Raw genomic sequence first — 22,676 nt, forward strand, 5'->3', positions numbered from 1 at the left:
TACAATTGAATCTGGTTAAATGACATTTTTCACTGAATGAAGAAACAGAAAAATATAATTTTTAAAGTTTAATACTAAAATTACAAAAAAAGCCTTAGTATAGGCTTGGGCATAACTTGGGATATGAGCATTGTGTATCTGAGTTGTACAACTGTCAGAAACATCTCCTGAGCTGTATTTTTTTTCTTTATTTCTGCAAGGATTCATGTATGAGCACAATCTTCTATCTAATGCAGCCACGGAGAAGTGGTTTGTAATAAGTGTCTGAGTTGTTCCAGTCCCCTTGTATTTTAAAGTTTGATGTTTTATTGCTTAAGTACTCCTACATGTTATTCTCTTTCCATCTGAGTTGTCAGCAAAGTTGAGAAATAAATCCATTCAAACCAAAAACCATTTACTACATCAATAATGGGCAATTTTTCATCTGAAAACAGGCAAAATGTGTCATCTTTTGTATTACTGGTTTTGAAATGTCTTTTCTTTTTCTGACATTTTAATACACTTTTCTGGTCAAAAATCCTAGATTCTATAAAAATCCTATGAAAGGATAAGATCAGAAACTAGATCAGACTGCTTTCTCTTAAGGCATTGAATGTCCAAGCTATATTAATAAGTAAGGCAGTTAATGTTCTACTCTAAAAATGCAACAAATCAAAGTTCATCCTATTGATTTCAACATGGTGCAAATAAAACAAGAATAATATAGTGTAAAGAAGTCTAGAAGTCAATCATAGTATTTCCGTGACTCTCTATTGCAGCTCCATATGCAAGATTTTGCTGACATCTGCATTGAAACCAAGTATAACATCTCTCCTCAAATGTATGCAGAGGATGGGATTAACCTTAATAACTTTAGACTTCTGCTATGTAAATACCCATATAAACTAATCATTTAGACTCCCTTAAGAATTCAAGAAGCGAAAGTGAAATTTTCAGGATGTACTTGACTTGACTATCTTAAACTTCTACCTCAAAAGTGGAAAAAATGCTGTGTGGAAAAAGACTTATGACAAAACCAGAACAGTGCCTGTAGTGGCTACATTTGGGATCCATTCACACACACACAAACACACACAGACAAACACACACAAACCCAACAAAATACCAACAAAAAACAGTACAAAACAATTAGAGTGTTTTTGTGACTTTTTTACAATGTTTACTGCTTTGTATCTAACTATCATTTAGACGTAAGTTGTTTTTTAATATTTGTGCCATTTTTTTCTGTTCTCTTATTAGTGTTAAAGAATTCTGCTGGCAAAGTTATCAATACAAAGGCTCACACATTTAAAAAATTCTCATGCTAGTCACTGTAAAGTATAAATACATAGAAATCAACTCCAAGCTAAATATGAATATTTAGAAAGTGACTCAAACTTTGAATCTGGTGATTGTCATATCAGTTTTTCAGTGACTCCATTCATTCTCAAGTTCAGAAAGTTAGGCATTAGATGTTTTGAAGGTGCAGTAATTCAATGACTTCAGTTTCTAGTTCATACAGAAACTTGATGGATAAACAAGAACAGGCTTGGAAATCCGTAGAAGCTCATTCACATATCTCAGGTCTCTGGAATCCCATTTCATACAACTCTAGCTCCAACATTTTTATGATACTGAAACTATTAGCACTGTGTTTTTTGCCAAGGGGATCTAATTGTTTTTTTATTTCTCAGCCACAAAAAAAAGTGTTTGCAAGTTGTTTAGACAGTTTCATTAGATTTATTTTGGGACAAATGTCTCTGTACACCCGAGTAATGCTTTACTTCAGAAAAACAGAATACTTTCCACCACACCTTATAAAAGGGGATGTATAACATGGGTTACATGGCTGAGTAGCACCCTGGAGGTTCATAAATTTATTCAGCATCTACTGTTTCAGTGGCATATCTGTATTAATATCAACCTGTTATTGTGTGATTTAGAAATCAAATATTAATTGTCTAATTAAAACTAATTACTTGATGTATCCCAGTAAAAAGTCAGATACACTGGAAATCATGTATTCTAGTAAAGCAATGTGTCATGTCTACTCCAGCTCTTCACAGTCACCATGATATAATATAAATTTATATTATATATGTATATAAATAGATAGAAATATATAATATAAATAAAAATAACATTAATATAATTTTTATAATATACATTTATACTTCATTAGTAGATGCTGCTATTACAATGTAATACAAAACAAAATAATCTCTAGAAAAGCAAGATAAAATACAAGCAAATGTAAAAGACTAGTGTTACATTAAACATTCTGAGCCAGCAAGTGTACTGTAACATCAAATGTCATACAATATATTGCTTTCTTCTCTGTGAACAACCTATAGGCAGAGAAACATTAAAACAAAATTATTGGTCAGAAAGACTAAAATAAATTGAGTGCAAAATTTATCATTTTTATATGTTAAGGGTAGACTAATAAAACCACATTGAATTTGTTTATCATGTATGTATCATTATGTAGTAAAATTAATCTCCTATTCATGTAAATCAATTTGCATCAAAAAAAAATACTGAAGGTTTTTTTCTCTCTTCTCAGATCCACTAATGGTATTATTACCCAAATCAATTTGAATCACACTGCATAGAAAAGATACTGCTTCAACCAGATAAAATCTAAGTACAAAATTTCTGTCACACATGAGATCCAATGATTGTACACTGGAAGATGGAAAAACTTTCTTCAGTTTTTCTTTTTCTTACTCTCAGTAATATTTTCATCACCATGACTCTAATTTCCAAACATATTTTCTGATATGTTACAGTGTTAGACCTCATTAAAGTAGCTTTTTAGAATCATACTTTTGTGTAAACCTTGATGCTGCTCTGAAATTAACTAGAACATCATTAAATTAAGCTTCCATTTCATGTTATCTAACTTTAAAGCTCCTGAAAATAGGGAGCTTAGGCTGAAAAACAAAATGTAGAGAAAAAGATGCGCTTCCAGTGCACAAGTGATCCCTTCCAAAGTTTTAGTATGGGATGCGTCTGTCTTCCTAGCGAGACCTCTTTCCATCTGTTTTATAGGAGGCATAGGCACCTAGTTTATGATAACTGCTTATCTTTCAGGCACCTGATGTTAGCATAGATAAAGCCAAGGATAAGTTTTGAACAACACGTTAGGTTTAGACAGTTATATCTTCAACTCATGTCACTGTCTACTTACTTGTGACTGCTTACAACACAAGTTACTCCCTCATCAAGGAGAGTGACCATGCTACTTCAGAAAAGCAGCGGTTTGCCTCACACTAGATCCAAGTTTAGGTGGCTTCCCACCAGATTAATTGTCTATGCAGGATTATACTGATGTTTTTTTAACGAATCCTCATTCATAAATAACAGTCCAGCTGTTTTTCACAGTAGGATGCCATATTACTGAAGAGCTACTACCAGGCTGGCACCTGCCCTCGTCACTTTACATCTTACAAAGTCATTTTGATTACAGTTACTTTAATTTATTTCTGAAGTAGTTTACATGCAGAAATGACATGCAGATGACCAGAAAGGTCTTCAGAATACTCAGCTCAGTTCTAGTCATATTATGTAGGTCAAGGAACTATACATATGTAAAACTCTCTGCAAATACTCGAAAATCATTGCTATACCCCAATAAATAACCAGTAAAACGGAACAGCAAAGTTTATCAGAGAAATTAGTCAAAGAGTTAATTAATAAAAGCTTTCATATATTACCAATAATTAATAAACAGCTGGTTTACTTGACCATGATTTTTATATTAACTTGAGCAGCTTGCAATGTTAATTTTTAAGTGCATATTTACAACCAAAAAAAATTTTTTTTTTTTTCTAATCTCTTTTCATCTTTATAGTTTACTTGGAAGACAGAAGAATCTGGGGAGTTTTCTGAACCCTAACAATTATCTTTATAGTTCATTACCTGCTTGTGTTTTATATACACACATGAAGGTCCAAAGTTATCCCACCTAATATTAGAAAACTAAGCTTTACATTTCTTTTGTAGTCCATGGAGAGAGACACATATCTCTAATTGAGCCAGAGTTTCAAATAGCCCTTTGAATTTATACCAGCTAGAAAAGAAATGTAGGAATTTTTGCTTGGTGTTCACTATTATACAAGAAGAACCTGAGGTTAACTGTTTGTAAACCTGTGTCTAAGCTGCAGGACATGTGAAATTCATTCTCCTGATATGTGAGATTCATTCTCCTAACCCAGGCAGATCAGATCAGACACTATTTGGATCCCTCCCTAACTGAGCACCAAGATTTCCTTACAAGAAAGATCACACAGAAGAAGGAGGAATCTGCACACTTTGTGTTGACATACAGTCAGGTCCTGACAGTATAGGACATCCACATTAAAGAAATGCATAACTAGACTGGCTGTAAAGCTTTATATTCATATATTCAATTTTCCACACAAACATGAACTGATACGTTATTTTTCTATAAGTACTTCAAAATAAACAAATTTTTGAGAAACTATGTGCACAACACAGTATAAATTCCAAAAGGAAGAATCTTAAACTTCTTACAGCCCATTTTCATAAATATGTAAACACTTTAAGTTGCTTAGTTTTTACAGTGGAATCATCTCAATCAGTAGAGTTTTGTTTAACTTCACAGTGAACAGGAAATTGCAGGAGGACTTTTTATTATTATTATTTCATGTAATTTAGACAACAATTTCACTAACTCATTTACCACTGTTATTTTCTTTCAGTTTAGAAGGAAAATAGTTTGACCTACAATACAGATTCTCTTGGTATTTTGTCAAATTTATTTTATGCCAGCAGCAGTCACTGATTTTAATTGAATGGAAACAACAGCTCTCATCCTCTGTGTCACATTGCTGGATTTTATATCATTGAATTTCAATCTGGTTTCACTGGGACCTGCCGAGTGTGGCTTACGCCAACCTCTGAGTCTCCTTGCTATACTCCTTTCCAGGGCAGCATTGTTTGCCTTTTGTCTGCTCTCTGATTAAATTGACACCATTTTACCTTTTGTGACTCCTGTGTCATTTTCTGTTGACAGCATCTCGTAATGGTAACAGACCAGTGTCCTTGTGGAAGGGGCAGAAACCATTGATTGGCTGGGTGTATTAATGCAGACCCTTTAAAAGTCATGCAGACATGGCTTTGTGCTAACTGGCAGCTGAATGGGGGCTAGTGAGAGATGTTATTAACCACAGATAACAATCAGCACCCTCTATTCACTAGCAATGTCACTTTGTATCATTTGAGGAACAGTTGGTAGTGAAATTTGTTAAAGCAATTCTTCCCCTCCCTATACACATCCTGGACTGAAGCTATTCAAGGCAGAAGAGTGAAAATAGAGTTTTGATTAGACTCATGTTGGTAGGATGCTCATATAATTTCCAGCAAGCTGAAATGCTTAATACAATCCATCTTCACTTCACAGCTAAAATCTCTTTAGGACAACAAGATAGGCCCTGTTGACATGAGAGGTTAAATGTTTACCATATATAGGGAATTTATAATTGCCTTTTCAGAAATGAATGATTAAGAGTGGTTACAAGAAGCGCGTGGCTGTATAAGTCCTATCCATAAAACACAAGGGAAACATAATAATTATGTCAAATCCTACCACTATGATCTTTTTAAACAAGGTAGAAAAATAAAAATACCAAAACCTTAAAGTTATGAACTTTACAAAACATCTGCATTTGAAAATAAAGTGTCTGAGAAGTGCAGAATTGCCTTTGTGCAAGTTTATATGCTGAACATGAAACACTTATTCAGCCCCACCTCTGTTCAGCAACACAATCAGACTTGTTTTTTGTCCTATTTTCAAGATTTACAGACAAATTTCAGTGGTTTTTTTCAGATTAAGGAATTTGCCAATAGTTAAAGTAGAAACTATAATGAGAACTTTGTTTTCCTTCTGCTCAGTTTAATGAATAGCATAAACTAACCAATGTAATTTGAATTTTCATCAACGTTCTGAAAATCTAACTGTCCTCATATTTTCCTCAGAAATTGAGAATTTCATCCTGATTCTAAGTCACCCTGTGAAAAAATTAAAGTGCTGATGGCAGGTCAACATTTCTGACAAAAACTAATACTGTATAGTAGGGTATACTAGCTCATGCACAATGCCACACCAAAGTAACTGGCTTCCATGTTATAGCTGTCTCACACCCAGCCACCTCTAAGCACTACTGGAATAAATTCAGGCTGTCTGCATCCACCCATTTAAACATTTCCTAATTATTGCACGATATTGTAGAAGCTGAAGGGAGGTGCAATTCCCCAGTGATTCTTGTAATACAAGTAGGACCCACATATATATATAAGCAGAACCTACAAATAAGTACTGTCATATGATTAAGTCAAAAGATAGTATGTGTTGTACATTATTTTGAGGATAATTAAAAAGCCACCTGCTGTGACATTACACATGTATTATTCCACAAACTCAGTAGAATGATATTTACTTTATTGAGTGCTTTTCTTCACAACAGTTATTGTTTTGCTCCACTGTGGCACAGTGCTGTCTACTTAGATTCTTATTCACTACCTATGTTTTCAAAAAGATATTTCCCATTATGAACAATGCCATTAGTTTCATTTTTTTTTAGATTTTTTTTAATAGCAAACATAAAGCGTTTTTATATGTGGTAGGGAAAAAAATCAAAACAAAAGGAATGTTATGACATTTGTATTCATATTCACCATAGTAAGATTCATTCCAGTTCTGACAGAGCATTTTGCCATTTATCAGAAAAATACATGACAATATACTGCAAGTCTGTATACATGACCATAGACTATTTCTAGACTATTACCTGAACACTGCTGCAGAAGAGCTCTTCAGTTGAAATGCAGAATCATGAGAATTCAGTAGTGTGTATGTTCTCTCCACATATGTGCCAAAAAGCAAGTATTCAGAGCATCATTGTAAGTAAACAACATCATTAACTAGGTGTCGAGGAGTGTTATGGAACCAGAATTGTCTCAACATTGCCGTTCTATCGCCATCTTTTGGTTTCGACATCCAGCCCCCGATGAAACGACCACAGGACGCCCATGCAGAGACCAGGACACGAAAGGTGGGACCATGAACGGCACGCACGCCTGCGCAGACACCAGGGCGCGAAAGGCAGAGGCCAGGACGCGGAAGGCAGGGCCATGGACTGCACGTACACCTGTGCAGACACCAGGGAGCGAAAAGTGGAGGCCAGGACGCAAAAGGCGAGGCCATGGACTGCACGCACGCCTGCACAGACACCGGGGCGCGAAAAGCAGAAGCGCAAACTGCATGTATGCAGACCTGTTCTGCGCATGTGCATGGTCCTATAAAAGGACCGCGTGCGCCTTTTGAGGTCTCTCTCTTTCTCTTCTCATCCTACCCTGCGCACCTCCTTGGAAGCTGCTCCTGCGGACACAGAGACTGGACCGACTGGACCTTTGATCGACGGGACAACGCCGGACTCGGAGAGGCGGTAGCTAGTTCCCCTATGTGGCTCTCTTCTCACCTGCCTGAGCACACTCTTTTTCTCTCTTTTTCTCTCTCTCTTTCTTTCTTTTTTTTCCCCCGTCTCCCTACCCGGTCCTCACCCCTTCGTTCGGCAAAATAAAGTCAAAAGGTTGTATGGCATTTGACCTTGTTTGCGTCTTAATCTCGTCCTTGGGATTGTATCGAAACCTCTCCCGACATTGGATCGGGACACTAGGCCTTTGTATATTGACATTTTTTGCTGATGTATTTGAAATACTCCATTAGATATCTAAAAATAGATATACCTACAGTAATAAGGATATTGCAACATTTTTGGATGTTTGGGTGACATAGATGAAATAGCATCTGGTTGCAATCATAACTGATATAGATCTGTCAAACTAGCTCTGATGGATATTTTTGTTCCTGTATCTCCAACTCTGAGAGAACAGTAATGTCTATGACACTCGGAGGTTGCTGTAATTACACTCTCAGTCCATCTGTACATAAGATTTCATAATAGTTTGAAGGATAGAATGTTTTTAGTATTTGTACATCTTTATTTTGGCTTGTTAAGGGATACATTACCCTGTGTAACTTTCAAGAACAGTTTGTAAGGAAGTTTCCTTCAGAATGTTTCAGTGAAGCAGAAGGCAGCAACTACCTACGGTATTTAAAGGTTAACTTAACTTGTTTCATTTACAAGACCTATGCGCAGACTGCAAGATGCTTCTTTTGTAAGAGTTAGTGACAGTACTAGAACACAAAGTAGGGCACAAAGCTTTTGTTTTTTCCCTTTCTTCTCTGGCATTAAATATTCTATAGCTATCAAATGTGTAGGCAGTGAAACTACACTAGGGCTAGAGTCCAAAGAATTGTAAAGACAGACAACATGGGGAAAAAGAAGTTTACTGATTCAGCAGGTAGCCACATTTCACTTTTTGTAAGAGAAATCATGTCAAGAAAGCTGTATTACTGATTTTAACAGCTGTAGCAAAAGATATTTTGCATTCATGAGCTCATGAGTTGGCAGATACATATAAAGTCGTCAGAACGATGGAAAACACTTTTGGAACTCAAATAGGAGTGTATGTATTCAAAACAATATTCAATGAGCCTTTAAAGGAAAAAAAATATAAATCAAGATTTGAAATCTACTGTAAAAACAGCACTAGAAAGTAGTGCTGACTAGAGAATGACAATTGCATTTCCCTATAAACTTTTAAAGTCTCGATATCTGTTTAATCCCATGTTGGGAAAAAACAAAAAAAAACAAACAAAACCACTAGCACACACCCCCCCCCAAAAAAAAAAAAAAAAAAAAAAAAAAACAACAACAAAAAACCAACAAAACCCAGACATCAAAAATACAATTTTCTGTTCAGAAAATGAAGTGCATACAATTGTAGTATCAATATTTAATACTATCGATATAAGACGCTATGTTATAAAACATCTGCCTGAGCTTCCTGTCTACATAATTGAGATCAACGCCTTGTACTATCTCATTCAGCTGTGCTTTCACCATCCCAGGTCAATTTGAGTCATGCAGAGTACAGATGTAATGCTAGTTTTCATCATTATTGCCTAGTGTCTTACAAAGAAAAGTGGGAAGTTCTTGGTTTTGATTGAAACCATCATTTTCTGCTAAGTATTTCTGCTTCAAAAATATATTTCACCAAATAGATTGTAAATTCTTCCATTCATGAAGGAATAAACAAATGTGAAGTAGTCTGTTGATTTTATTGTCGTAAAATAGATTCAGAAAAAAAAAGATTTTTACGTTAGAGGAAAAAGACATTTTTTTCATGAGAAAATTAGAAACAGTTGAAAAATAGGAGAGCTGTTCTGATGAGCAAAGAAGTGCTGGGCAGTGATTCGAAAAAAAAAAATAAAAAATCTATTTTATCCATTCTAAATACTTTGTCAATAAGGTAATGCATTCCTGAATATAGGTGTTTGCAATTCATTATTTGATAATCATCACAGCTGTGAATTGTTTGGAGGCCTATGAAGATTTTTGCCTACCTCACTAACCCATCTGTCCTCACTTTTTCTGTGTGCTCTGTGGCACTCCAAACTTTGGTTGCTGCTTAATGCTGCAGCTGCTTTTGAGTTCCCTACAAGATGCATTTCTGCACAGCTGCTAGTGTCATCATTTGTCTACCACCAGCTCTTGCAGCCTTCTGTCACTTCCAACATATGATTCAACAAAAAGAAGGAGGAAATAATGGGAAAGAAAATTTTTATCTGAAGACTGGGAGCTACAGCCATCGCTGATTTGTCATTCTGTATTTTCCTACTTAACAAAAGGCCACACAGTTAATGAGAAAACAGAATTTATAATGCAATATGCACAATCAATTACAAGCTGGAAATTATGTCCCTAATATTTAAATACATAATTAAAAATAAGTGTCTTTTGGAAAAAAAAAAAAAAAAAATTCATAAGCAGTCCACAGGAAGAATTGTCTACATCAGTTCCCAACAACTAATTTAAACTGTTCTATTTCATCACTTTTTCTCTTCATATTTTAGGAAAGGGTATTCCACTGAGATCTCACTAGTTATTCTGCACTACATTTGACCAGGTTTTTAATACTGCCTGTAAAGTCAAGATATTTATAACAGTTTTTCAGGTATGTTGCATTGCATTAAATCAGTAGAACCTGAAAAAAAAAAAAAAAAACAAAACAAAACCAAAAAACACAACAAACAAAAAACAGTTTCAGGATATTTTTGATTTATTAAATTACATCACAACATGCCAAGAGGTGGGAGGGTTGAGTTAAAAAACCAACACAGACAAAAAAGGAATCGAGGAATGCAAAATCAGGTTTAAGCTTCCTATGGGTATTCACAGAAATGTAAGCTGACACTTTATGAAAGGCCGCTGTACTTCATAAACTCATAAGTTTAGAAGGGACCCCAAAAGATAAGGTGGTCCATCAAGTAGATGTAGTCACTACTGACACGTTTGTCTGCCTTTCAGTTAAAGAGGCTCCTGAATCCCTGGAATATTCCATTCTAGGGCTTAGCATTTAAATTATAATTTTTTTCTACTGTCCAGTTTTCCTTGGTGCAATTAAACTTCACTACTTCCTGGCCTATGCTGTTTGGAATAAAGAAAAGAAAATTCTTGCATTCCCTCTTACAGATGCCTCTTTGTGCATATGAAGCTGCTTACTGCATTCACTCCTCAGCCTTCCTTTTCTCTTTTTGAACTGCACATACCAATTTATTCAGGGGTTCCTCATTCAATCCTGTAGACCAAATATTTGATGTTTAATTCTTCTTTTAACTATATCCTGGCTATTTACAGTTGCCCAAATATTTCTAGAAATGTGATGCCCAAAACTGGAAGTAGTATTCCTACTGAGATTGTTCAGCACTGAGCGGAGTAGAGAGATTGTTTCATATCTTCCAGGTTATACTTCCTGGTTACGTCTGTCTATTATACTTGCCCAATTTGATTAAGACTTTACTAAAATCAAGATATATGTTACCTTTGTTGCGCCCTTGTTTACAGTTCCTCCATCATTTTATATATAGAAACTGGTTGATTCCTAATAAATCCATATTGGCTGTAATTTATCTTCTTTTCTTATAGGTGTCTCCAAATATTTCTTTCACTATTTGTCCTGGGTGTCAAAGTTAAGGTTACAGGTGTATAATTCCCTACTTTCCTCTTTTTGAAGATGAGACCAGAAGTGCTTTCCTACAGACTTTTGATAGAAGATCATGTATTTTCAAAAAGACTTCATGAGTTCTCAGAAATAATTGCTAATAGTTCTCAGATTCCATCAGCTTGTATTTTAAATAGTGTGGGCTGAAACTTATCAGTCCTAGACAATCTGAAAACCTGTAATTTCTTAAAGTTCGTTCTAATGTGTTCTTCTTCATTCAAGGATGAGATCTGATCTTAGAATCATAGAATGCTTTGGGATGGAAGGGACCTTTAAAGGTCATCTAGTCCATCCCCCCTGCAATTGGCAGGGCCACCTTCAACTAGGTCAGGTTGCTCAGAGCCCCATCCAGCCTGGCCTTGAATGTTTCCAAGGATGGGGCATCTACCACCTCTCTGGGCAACCTGTTCCAGTGCTTCACCATCTTGTGCTGATGTTGACAGACTGCATCAATCACATGATAATAGATGACCTTTTTGTTAAAACAAATAGAAGCTCCCACAACTTTCCAGCCACATCTCTGCTACTAAATAAAATAGGTCATGGGACATCTTTTGCTCATATTGATAACTGTTTACACATCATTTGGCACCAGTCTGGCTCACTGCATCTCATACTGCCTGAGGCAATACAAAGGCACAATTCAGTAATTTGACAAGACTGTATCAGATTTGGTTCCCTCAGCTTTCTACAGTTCCCCCAAAATACTGTAGTAAGCTTTACACTGTCCATCCCCACTACATACCCTACTGTCATACACTGCAGTCAACTGTGCATATCTTCAGGCTATGTCTATAAATTCAGCTACACGTAGGACCAGTCTCAGGCACAGGAACAAAATTCTCTGTGCTCACAAACTGCTGGAGAATCCCCTGGCAGGGTTTTGGCACATTCCAGCTAGTCCTAACCATTCCTGAGCACAGTTTGGGAGATATAACTTTGTTGGGGCCACGTGCAATAGAGAATTTGCCTGCATCCACAGTTTTGGAAGTTCAGTTTGCAAATTACACATAAGTTTAATTTGCAAGCTACACGTAGGTGTTAGTTGACATCAGTGCCAGGAAACATTCCTGGCCATGTTTACTTTGCTGGTGTAGATACAGCTTCACTTTCCCACTGCAACGGAGTCTCCATATTAGATCCAGAGGTAAGTGTTGTATATTACTTATGTGGCCAGCTTGTTAGTGAAAACCAGAGAGCAGTTACTAGCTCATTTTGGTTAGCAGTTAGTCTTTTATTTCATTTCTTTATTTTTGTTCTGTGTTTCCATCCTTATTTTTGTATCAATAAGACAGTTTCCATTTTGTTTGAGTTCAATTAAAAGCATGCAATGTAGCCAGGTTTATTACTCATAACACTTCAAACTTTCCTCTACAAGGTGACACAGCTTCTGGGAAGTCTTTCACACAAATTCCTATTTCTCTTCAAGCCTACCTTCCTGTTTTGATTCTATTGCATTTCCTCTTTCCAATTCTGAAGACTATGAATGTAAACATTTCATACTTAGTCTACCTAACTAGGTCCCACCTCAATATTCCTAATCACTTCTTCTCTATTAATTAGAATAAAATCTATTAATTAGAATCACATCCTCAAGATGTTTTCTGCGCCTTCTGTACAACTAAATTCTTTTAATGCCTTCCAAGAATTTGTGGATCAGTATGGACAAGGGATTCATCTCATCCAGCTGTTGAAATCAACAATGCAGACTAAGAAATCTGGCTGTGTCATTCAAAGATTCAATTATAGTTAGTGGAGTACATTATTGTCCTGGTTTCAGCTGGGACAGAGTTAATTTTCTTCCTAGTAGCTGGTACAGTGCTGTGTTTTGGATTTAGGATGAGAATAATGTTGATAACACATTGTTGATGTTTTAGTTGTTGCTAAGTAGTGCTTACACTTGTCCAGGATTTTTCAGTTTCCCATACTCTGTCAGATGCACAAGAAGCTGGGAGGAGGCACAACCAAGACTGCGAGTGAGCTGTGAGATATGCGAAAAGGTTTCAGCTGTTGTCCAGGCGAGCACATTGTCACTTGGCTGCTCCAATGCTTGGACAACGGGGCCAGTAGCCTGGAATTAGAGGGTACGGAAGCCAAGCAGCTGGGATTCCTTTCTAGGGAAGGGGGCATTGACAAAGTGATTGGAAAAGGGGCAGAAGCCTCTGGACTACTGCCAGGTATGAAGGAAAGATATCCCTTCAAGGAAGATGTAATTTATTGCCCAGGCAGGTGGACCACCATGGAGAGAGGTATCCAATACCTGAAGGAATTAGCCATATTGGAGGTGAATTATAGTGACCTGATGAATGAGTAGCTCTCCAAAGATCCAGATGAAGTCAAGGGCACACAACACATGTGGAGGAAGTTGGTATGGAGCGCACCAGTGTCATACGCATCATATGCCAGCTCATTGTTAATACTGACCTGGAAAGATGAAGAGGCACCAATGGTGGATGAAGCAGCTAACCGGCTCCGTGAATATGAAGAAAGTCTTTCTTCCTCCCTTGTCTCGGCTGTGGAGAAACTGTCCCAGAAGGTCCAGCAACTTGAAGAGGATAGATCCTGCTCTCCACCTCTACATACCAGTATCTCAGCTATTAGGAGTCAGCATCCTTCTGTGCAACAGAGGGGATATAGTGGTTACACACCACGGGCCACCTTATGGTTTTAGTTGCGTGATCACAGAGAGGACATGAGGAAGTAGGGTGGAAAATCGACCTCAGCCCTTGAGGTACGGGTACGTGAGTTGCAAAGAAAAATAATTACAAAAGGTGGTTCTTCCAGGAAAATTGCTGCTCCAGTTTCCAGTGGGCAGTTCCCCAGACAGAGTAGAAGGGCTGATCTTACTCCTGATTTTAATGAAGGAACTCCTGACTTGTATGTACAAGAAGTGAGTAGCAAATACTATGACCAGAACTAGAGGGGCCCTGCCTCCAGCCAGGTGGAGGAAAGGGACAATTGGGTTTACTGGACTGTGTGGATTCGATGGCCTGGCACATCAGACCTATGGGAGTATAAGGTTCTAGTGGACACTGGTGCACAGTGTACCCTAATGCCATCAAGCTAGACAGGGGCAGAACCCATCTGTATTTCTGGAGTGACAGGGGGATCCCAACAGCTAACTGTACTGGAGGCCAAAGTGAGCCTAACCGGGAATGAATGGCAAAAGCACCCCATTGTGACTGGCCCAGAGGCTCCGTCCTTGGCATAGACTACCTCAGGAGAGGGTATTTCAAGGACCCAAAAAGGTACTAGTGGGCTTTTCATATAGCTGGCTTGGAGATGGAGGAAATTAAACAGCTCTCCACCTTGCCCAGTCTTTCGGAGGACCCTTCTGTTGTAGAGTTGCTGAGGGTCAAAGAATAACAGGTGCCGATCACTACCACAACAGTGCACCGGCAGCACTATTGCACCAACCAAGACTCCTTGATGCCTATCCATAAGCTGATTCATCGGCTGGAGAGCCAAGGAATGATCAGCAAGACTCGCTCACCTTTTAAGAGTCCTATATGGTCAGTGCTGAAGTCTAATGGAGAGTGGAGACTAACAGTAGATTATCGGGGCCTGAATGAAGTCACATCACCGCTGAGTGCTGCCATGCCAGACATGCTAGAACTTCAATATGAACTGGAGTCAAAAGCAGCCAAATGGTATGCTGCAATCGATATCGCTAATGCGTTTTTCTCAATCCCTTTGGCAGCAGAGTGCAGGCCACAGTTTGCTTTCACTTGGAGGGGAACACCTGGAATCTACTGCCCCAGGGGAGCAAACACAGCCCCACCACTTGCCATGGACTTATCCAGACTGCATTGGAACAGGGTGGGGCTCCAGAACACCTGTAATATATTGATGACATCATCATGTGGGGCCATACAGCAGAAGTTGCTTTTGAGAAAGGGAAGAAAATAGTCCAAATCCCTCTTGAGGCCGGCTTTGCCATAAAAGAAAGTAAGGTCGAGGCACCTGCACAGGAGATCCAGTTTTTAGGTATAAAATGGCAAGATGGACATTGTCAGATCCCAATGGATGTAATCAATAAAATAACAGCCATGTCTCCACCAACCAGCAAAAAGGAAACACAAGTTTTCTTGGACGTTGTGGGGTTTTGGAGAATGCATATTCCAAATTACAGTCTGATTGTAAGCTCTCTCTGTCAAGTGACCCACCAGAAGAATGATTTCAAATGGGGCCCTGAGCAACGACAAGCCTTTGAATAAATTAAACAGGAGAGAGTTCATGCAGTTGCCCTTAGGCCAGTCCGGGCAGGGCAAGATGTAAAAAATGTGCTCTACACCACAGCCGGGGAGAATGGTCCTACCTGGAGCCTCTGGCAGAGAGCACCAGGGGAGACTCGAGGTCGACCCCTAGGGTTTTGGAGTGACGGATACAGAGGATCGAAGGCCTGATATACTCCAACTGAAAAAGAGATATTGGCAGCATATGAAGGGGTTCAAGCTGCTTCGGAAGTGGTTGGTACCGAAACACAGCTCCTCCTGGCATCCCAACTGCCAGTGCTGGGCTGGATGTTCAAAGGGAGGATCCCCTCTACACATCATGCAACTGATGCTACATGGAGTAAATGGGTCACACTAATCACACAATGGGCTCAAATAGGAAACCCCAGTCGCCCAGGAATCTTGGAAGTGATCGTGGACTGGCCAGAAGGGAAAGATTTTGGGATAACACCAGAGGAGGAGGTGATGCATGCTGAGGAGGCCCCACTGTATCATAAACTGCCAGAAAATGAGAAGCAATATGCCCTATTCACTGATGGGTCCTGCCATCTTGTGGGAAAGCATTGGAGGTGGAAAGCTGCTGTATGGAGTCCTATATGACAAGTCACAGAAACTGCAGAAGGAGAAGGTGTATCGAGTCAGTTTTCAGAGGTCAAAGCCATCCAGCTGGGTTTAGATGTTGCTGAATGAGAAAAGCGGCCAATGCTCTATCTCTATACTGACCCATGGATAGTGGCAAATGCCCTTTGGGGGTGGTTACAGCAATGAAAGCAGAGCAACTGGCAACGCAGAGGCAAACCCATCCAGGCTGCCACATTGTGGCAAGATATTGCTGCCCAGACAGAGAACCTGGTTGTAAAAGTACGTCACATAGATGCTCACATATCCAAGTGTCGGGCCACTGAAGAACATCAAAACAACCAGCAGGTGGATGAGGCTGCTAAGATTGAAGTGGCTGAGGTGGATCAGGACTGGCAACATAAGGGTGAATTCTTTCTAGCTCAGTAGGCTCATGACATCTCAGGCCATCAGAAAGAGATGCAACATATAGATTGGGTCGTGATTGAGGGGTGGGCTTGACCATGGACACTATTGCACAGGTTATCCATGAATGCAAAACATGTGCTGCAATCAAGAAAGCCAAGCAGTTAAAGCCTCTCTGGTATGGAGGACGATGGCTGAAATATAAATATGGGGAGGCCTGGCAGATTGATTATATCACACTCCCACAAACATGCCAAGGCAAGAGCCATGTGCTTATAATGGTGGAAGAAACCACTGGATGGCTGGAAACATATCCCGTGCCCCACGCCACCACCCAGAACACTTATCCTGGGCCTTGAAAAGCAAGTCCTACGGCAACATGGCACCCCAGAAAAGGCTGAGTCAGATGACAGGACTCATTTCTGAAACAACCTCATAGACACCTGGGTCAAAGAGCATGGCATTGAGTGGGTATATCACATCCCCTATCATGCACCAGCCTCTGGGAAAATAGAACGATACAATGGACTGTTAAAGACCACACTGAGGCTTAAAGGAACAATTTGTAAAAGTTTTAAATCTCACTAACTAATATTTATTTCTAACTAAAATAAAAGTTATCCTATAAACACAAAAGACCAATAGTAGACCTAGAGTCAGAAAAAGTCAAAATAGGATTCCTTGGCTAAAGACTAGTTGCAGAAATCACTAATGAGATCCTGTGGTCCATGTTATACAAGAGGTAAGACTAAATGACTGTAAAATTTTCTGTGTCTACAAAAATAGATGTTGTTGTCTTCTATAGAATACAACTGTAGCTTCCTAAAATTTTTTTTATTCCACACACTGAAAGCTTTTTCTCTTCAGACCTTAAGAAAGCAATTGACACGCTTTTTTTCTTATATCTTCTGTCTTTGGGTATACCATTATTTTTAAGTAAAAAAAGGGCAGTGTGTGAATTCATGTACTGGACTACTGATTGGCCACCCTGGTTTATTATTATGGTGGGGTGACCTTGGCCAGCTGCCAAATGCCTGGCCAGCTGCTCTCTCACTCCCCGCCTCCTCAACGTGACAGGGGGAGAAAATAATATGAAAAAACTCATAGGTTAAGATAAAGAAAGGGAGATCACTTGCCGGTTACTGTAACAGGCAAAACAGACTTGACTCCAGGAATATTAATTTAATTTATTACTAATGTAAAACAGAGTAAGATAGTGAGAAACAAACACAAAACCTAAAAAAACCTTCTCCCACACACACCTCCTTCCCAGGTTCAGCTTAATTCCTTTATTCCTGAATCCTCTACCTCCCCCTCCCAAGTGACACAGGGGAGACAGGGAGTGGGGGGTTGTCTGTAACAGCTTCTCTCTGCTGTTCCTTCCTCCTCACGCTTTTTCCTTTCTCCAGTGTCGGTCTTTCCCATGGGCTGCAGCTTATTTCAGGGCTTATTCACCTGCTGCAAGATGGGGTCCTCCACAGGCTACAGTGTGGATATCTGCTCCACTGTGGTCTTTCATGGGTTGCAAAGGAATCTTTGCTCCGCTGCCTGGAGCACCTACTCTCCCCCCTCCCCCTGCTCCTTCTTCTCTCACGTTGGTGTCTGCAGGATTGTTTCTCACTTTTTTCCTCACTCCCCACTCCCTGTGCAGCATTTTGCCCTTTCTGACACCTGTTTTTCCCAAGGCACCACCACCTTGGCTCAGGGGCCCAGCCATGCCCTGCGGTGGGGCGGCTGGAGCCAGCTGGAACTGGCTGTGTTTGGCCCAGGGCAGCCCTGGCCTCTCCTCACAGAGGCTGCCCCTGCAGACCCAGCTGACAAAACCTTGTCATCTACACCCAATACAGTCATCATCATCTTCCCTGATTGGTTCTGACTGTTCTAAATTTTTTTTTTTCTGGAATGACCTGACTCTAATGTGAGATGAGACTGGGGATGCCACTGGAACTCAGAAAACAAACACCATTTCTTGCTCCTCTTTTATTTAGCAGTATTGTCAAATATCATTCTTTCAGTGGCATGGCTTATTCCATTTTGTTCTTATGGCCAATAGCAGGAAGTGACACAGATCACTAACATGCATTCTGTAGTCCTTGTACACCATCCTTGCATTTAAATAAACTGAGTAAATGGAAATAAAGAACTGTGATGGAGAGTCTAACACAGGAATATAGTACCTCAGTGAATCTTGAAGCATTGTCATAATTTGAAATGCAAATCAATAGGTAATAATGCTTGTATCTCAGAAATCTGTTGAAAGTAGAGAAGTGCCAATAAACAAGTTCCATGCATTTTATTTTTTAGATAGCAATGTCTGAAAGTTTTGCAGTTTTGCAGTTTGAAAATGGCTGGACTTGTTGCAAAATTAACTGTAACCTGCTTCTCTGTATAGGGAAAAAAGTCCAAAACCAAAAAAAATCATCTAAATTTATCTAAAGAATGGATCTCTAGCAAAATAGCAGGTTTGTTTTCTCTTATCAAATGAGTCTGAAACTTTTCACAGAGATTTAGGGTTCTTTTCTTTTTTTTTTTTTGTTTTGGAAGTTGAGTGGTGTAAACAGCATTACCATAATTTTGTAGCAAGTATTTCATCTGTTCAAGCACTAATTCTGAGGTGAATGTCTCCCTGTGGGACACAACTCAATTATGCATCAGTTTTACTTGTAATTCCTACAAACTCTTCTATATTTTACTTGAAGTTATTAACTTTCTGTTTCAATACACCTGCAAGCTAGAAATATGCTTTTCTTCTTTTGCCTAAGTACATAATTTATTCCCATGTGATTTTTTTTTTTTTTTTTTTAAACTGTGCATTTTTATTGCATACTGGGATTTGGAGCATGCTATACTCCAGCATGCGCCAATGGGTGTAACAGTTCCACTAGGAGATTCCATGGTGGCCAGTGGAATCATAGTTGAACTCCAAGTTGCTCATATAGCTAAAACACTACAGTAATACCACAGAGGAAGAGAAGTTTTCATCAGACCGTGAAAAGCTACAAGATGTCAGTTGGCTTACTGTCCTAGAGAATGTACCAGTACAACTAGTGTAAAATAAATATTTTAACTTTAGACTGTTAAAGTTATATGTGAAAAATATCATTTACTGTCTTAAAATGCACACAGTAGAATAGGACAAAATTCTTCATTACTGACTCAAATACATTCTGTAGCTTGGTTGTTACAGCAGTCACCTGCCAAGAGGTTTTCCTGAGTTTTCTGAAGTTCATATCCGTGGTTTTGCAGATTCAGAGAAAGTATTTATACCAAATAGCCCCAACTTCCAGGAAAGCGTTCTAGCCAATAGTTTATGTTGCTTCCTGACCTGGCCTCTCCAATAACACTGTTATTGCTTTATAAAATACTTGGATCAATTTTTTTTTTTTTTTTTTTTAAATATTTTTTCCCCATAGGAATGAAAAGAAAACTACTACCAGGGAGTTATAGTGTAGCTTTGTTGTTTGTTTTTTTCATTATATCAATGGGCTTTGCCACTATGTTATAACCTTAAGCAATTTGTCCCATCCCTTACTTTTTGCCTTTCCCTTCCTTTTACTTTCATGCTTCTGGAAGTCAGACTGTAGCTCATAGCACTTTGAACAGTACTGTAGTTTTTTGATCTGGTGCTTAGCCAGTGAATTTACACTGCATGGTTAACTGAACCAAACTGCCACAATATCCTTAAGTCGGTAAGATCCCAGGAGTAAAAATGAACTCTATACTCCCATTAGGCTGAGCTAATGGGAAAACAGCATCTATTTTATAACTATGTTAGGAAGCCTAATAAGATGCTTGCTATAAAAGAAATACTTCTGAAAGTATGAACATATCTGAACTGAAAGTACTTATCACAAACTGATTCCTATTTTCTGTGTGAGACTGGTATTTCTTTCTGTGCTTCTCTCTTTATTATTTTCCCCTCATGGAATTTCTACTTTTTTTGGATCATAAATCCATATGATTGCACAGATCATCTGGGTGCCTTGGCAAGTCTGATACTGCAAAAATTGGGTTAGCCGGCTTTATTTAGGCTATATGAAATGTATTTGAAGCCTACAGAAGTCTTTTAGGAGATAGCTGTAAGCAGTTCCAATATCATAAGCTTACAATCAGTTACTCAGTTTAAGGTTACTTTAAAAGGTCCTTTCGATTCACTTGTTGTCGATAGGCTTTTCATATTTTTCTTATTTCAGCTTGTCAGTAGCTCATATTAAAATATGATGGTTTGAAAAGGCAGTCCCTGAACTCAGATATCAGATTACTACTCTGAGCTAGAAAGAAAAACATGACATTTTCCTAGATAACAAAGGAAGGGTCCTACATTCTTGGACAAATATGTCACATTGTCCTGTGTTAAACAGGAGTTTGGAAACACATTGTTATTGTTGCAGGGCATCATTGGCATGTTGAAATTATAAATATTGAAGCACCTATTTTTCAATTACAATTGTAGCCAGTTTTACTTACCATTTATAAATATGAATAGAATTATCCACTGAAATTAAGCAAAAATAAATCATGACTTATGCAGATGTGTATATGCTTCTGTACAAAGTGTAGAGGACCTACTTATCTAAACCAGAGAATTGCAAAACAATCGCACTATTTTTCCAGCATACTAAAGAACATCCTGTTGACTTCAGTTAATATATGCTTCAGTGGATATTCAGTACTCCTAAGAAGTTATTCATTCTTCTTTCAGACAGGTTGCCCCATAGATGCGCAACATAAAAGCACAGTATTAATATTTCTTGATGACAATAAACTATTTAGGAGATACAGGAGAAATATACAAAGGCTCAAAACTAAACAATTTATGAAATCTCTGAAAAGCAGAGGATTTATAAAGTTTACAGTATTATCTTCCAGACTAGTTGTCATTTTACTATGCCTTGAAGTGTTAGCTATTGATATTTTAGAGAGACAGACTGAATTGTCCTTCCATCTGAATATTTGCTCAAGAATTTCAGATTAATTTATACAGAGAAAGAACTCTGATATCATCAACATATTTTACTTTCTTTAAACTGCAGATTTATTTCTCATGGGTATCTGTATTGCGCTTTATGCTAAAATTACATGTGGTATTTATGCATGTATGTTTTTTTATATGCCAACTAGACCTTACAAGAGTGCTTGTCTTGTAGTAGCTGGACTTCAATGGATTGGACTCCTCAGAATTTAAATCATCAAAAGACCAATGAAATTCTTAAGTTTGATTCCTAAGCTGCACTTGTTTACAGGTTACTGAGACTTTATACACCAAGTTATGGTATAATGTTCTACAGGGAAAATGACAGAATTAACGTAGAACAAACTAACAGCTTGTAGGTAGAAACACAAATTCCCTTTAGTTGAATAGGCAGCTAACAGAACAAGCCAAAATAAAGTAAAACAGGACACTACCTTGTAAAATGTATTTGAACCCTGAACAAATTTAGAACAAAACTGATTACTCTGCTTGAGGAAAAGGAAACACAAGGGGGCGGGGGAGAGGGAATGCTACAAGAAACATCCTTCAAACCAAGATATACAAGTTAAAATACGGGGCTGGGAATGAGAAGAACATCAGATGCTAGAGAGAGTATGCCAGCTCTCTGAACTACATACTTGTGTAATATAAGAAATCTGAGATACAGAAGATGTCCAGATCCCTCAAAAATTACTTAATGTAAGCTTACACAACGATAATTTTCAGTACAACTATAATTCACAGACCATAATATTCACTAGAAAAAATAGGAATAATGCTCTGAAAAGTTCTTCTCTATAATAAAATTTTCTCAGAATTCCATTAGCTCTTAACTTTGACCTTCACTCAATTCTCTGAACAGTCAATTAAAGTAAAACCTACCTTACATATGTCTTTGAAGTGTACCTCCTTCAAACAGCCTGAGATGTTAATTTTGGAACACAATGTCAGAAGTACACACACACAGAATCATAGAATATCCTGAGTTGGACCCACAAGGATCATCGAGCATCGAGTCCAACTCCTGTCCCTGCATAGGACAACCCCAAAATTCACACCATACGTCTGAGGGCGTTGTCCAATTGCTTCTTGAATATTGTCAGGCTTGGAGCCATGACGGCCTCCCTGGGGGAGCTTGTTCCAGTGCTCCACCACCCTCTGGGTGAAGAACCTTTTCCTAATGTCCAACCTAAACCTCCCCTGGCATATCTTCCTGCTCTTCTCTTGGATTCTATCATTGGTCATCAGGGAGAAGAGATCAGTACCTGCCCCTACTCCTTCCCTTGTGAGGAACCTGTAGACCATGATGGGGTCTCCCCTCAGTCTCCTCTTCTCCAGGCTGAACAGACCAA

Source organism: Platalea leucorodia (assembly GCF_965183815.1).
Source record: "Platalea leucorodia genome assembly, chromosome: 2".
Classification (NCBI taxonomy): domain Eukaryota; kingdom Metazoa; phylum Chordata; class Aves; order Pelecaniformes; family Threskiornithidae; genus Platalea; species Platalea leucorodia.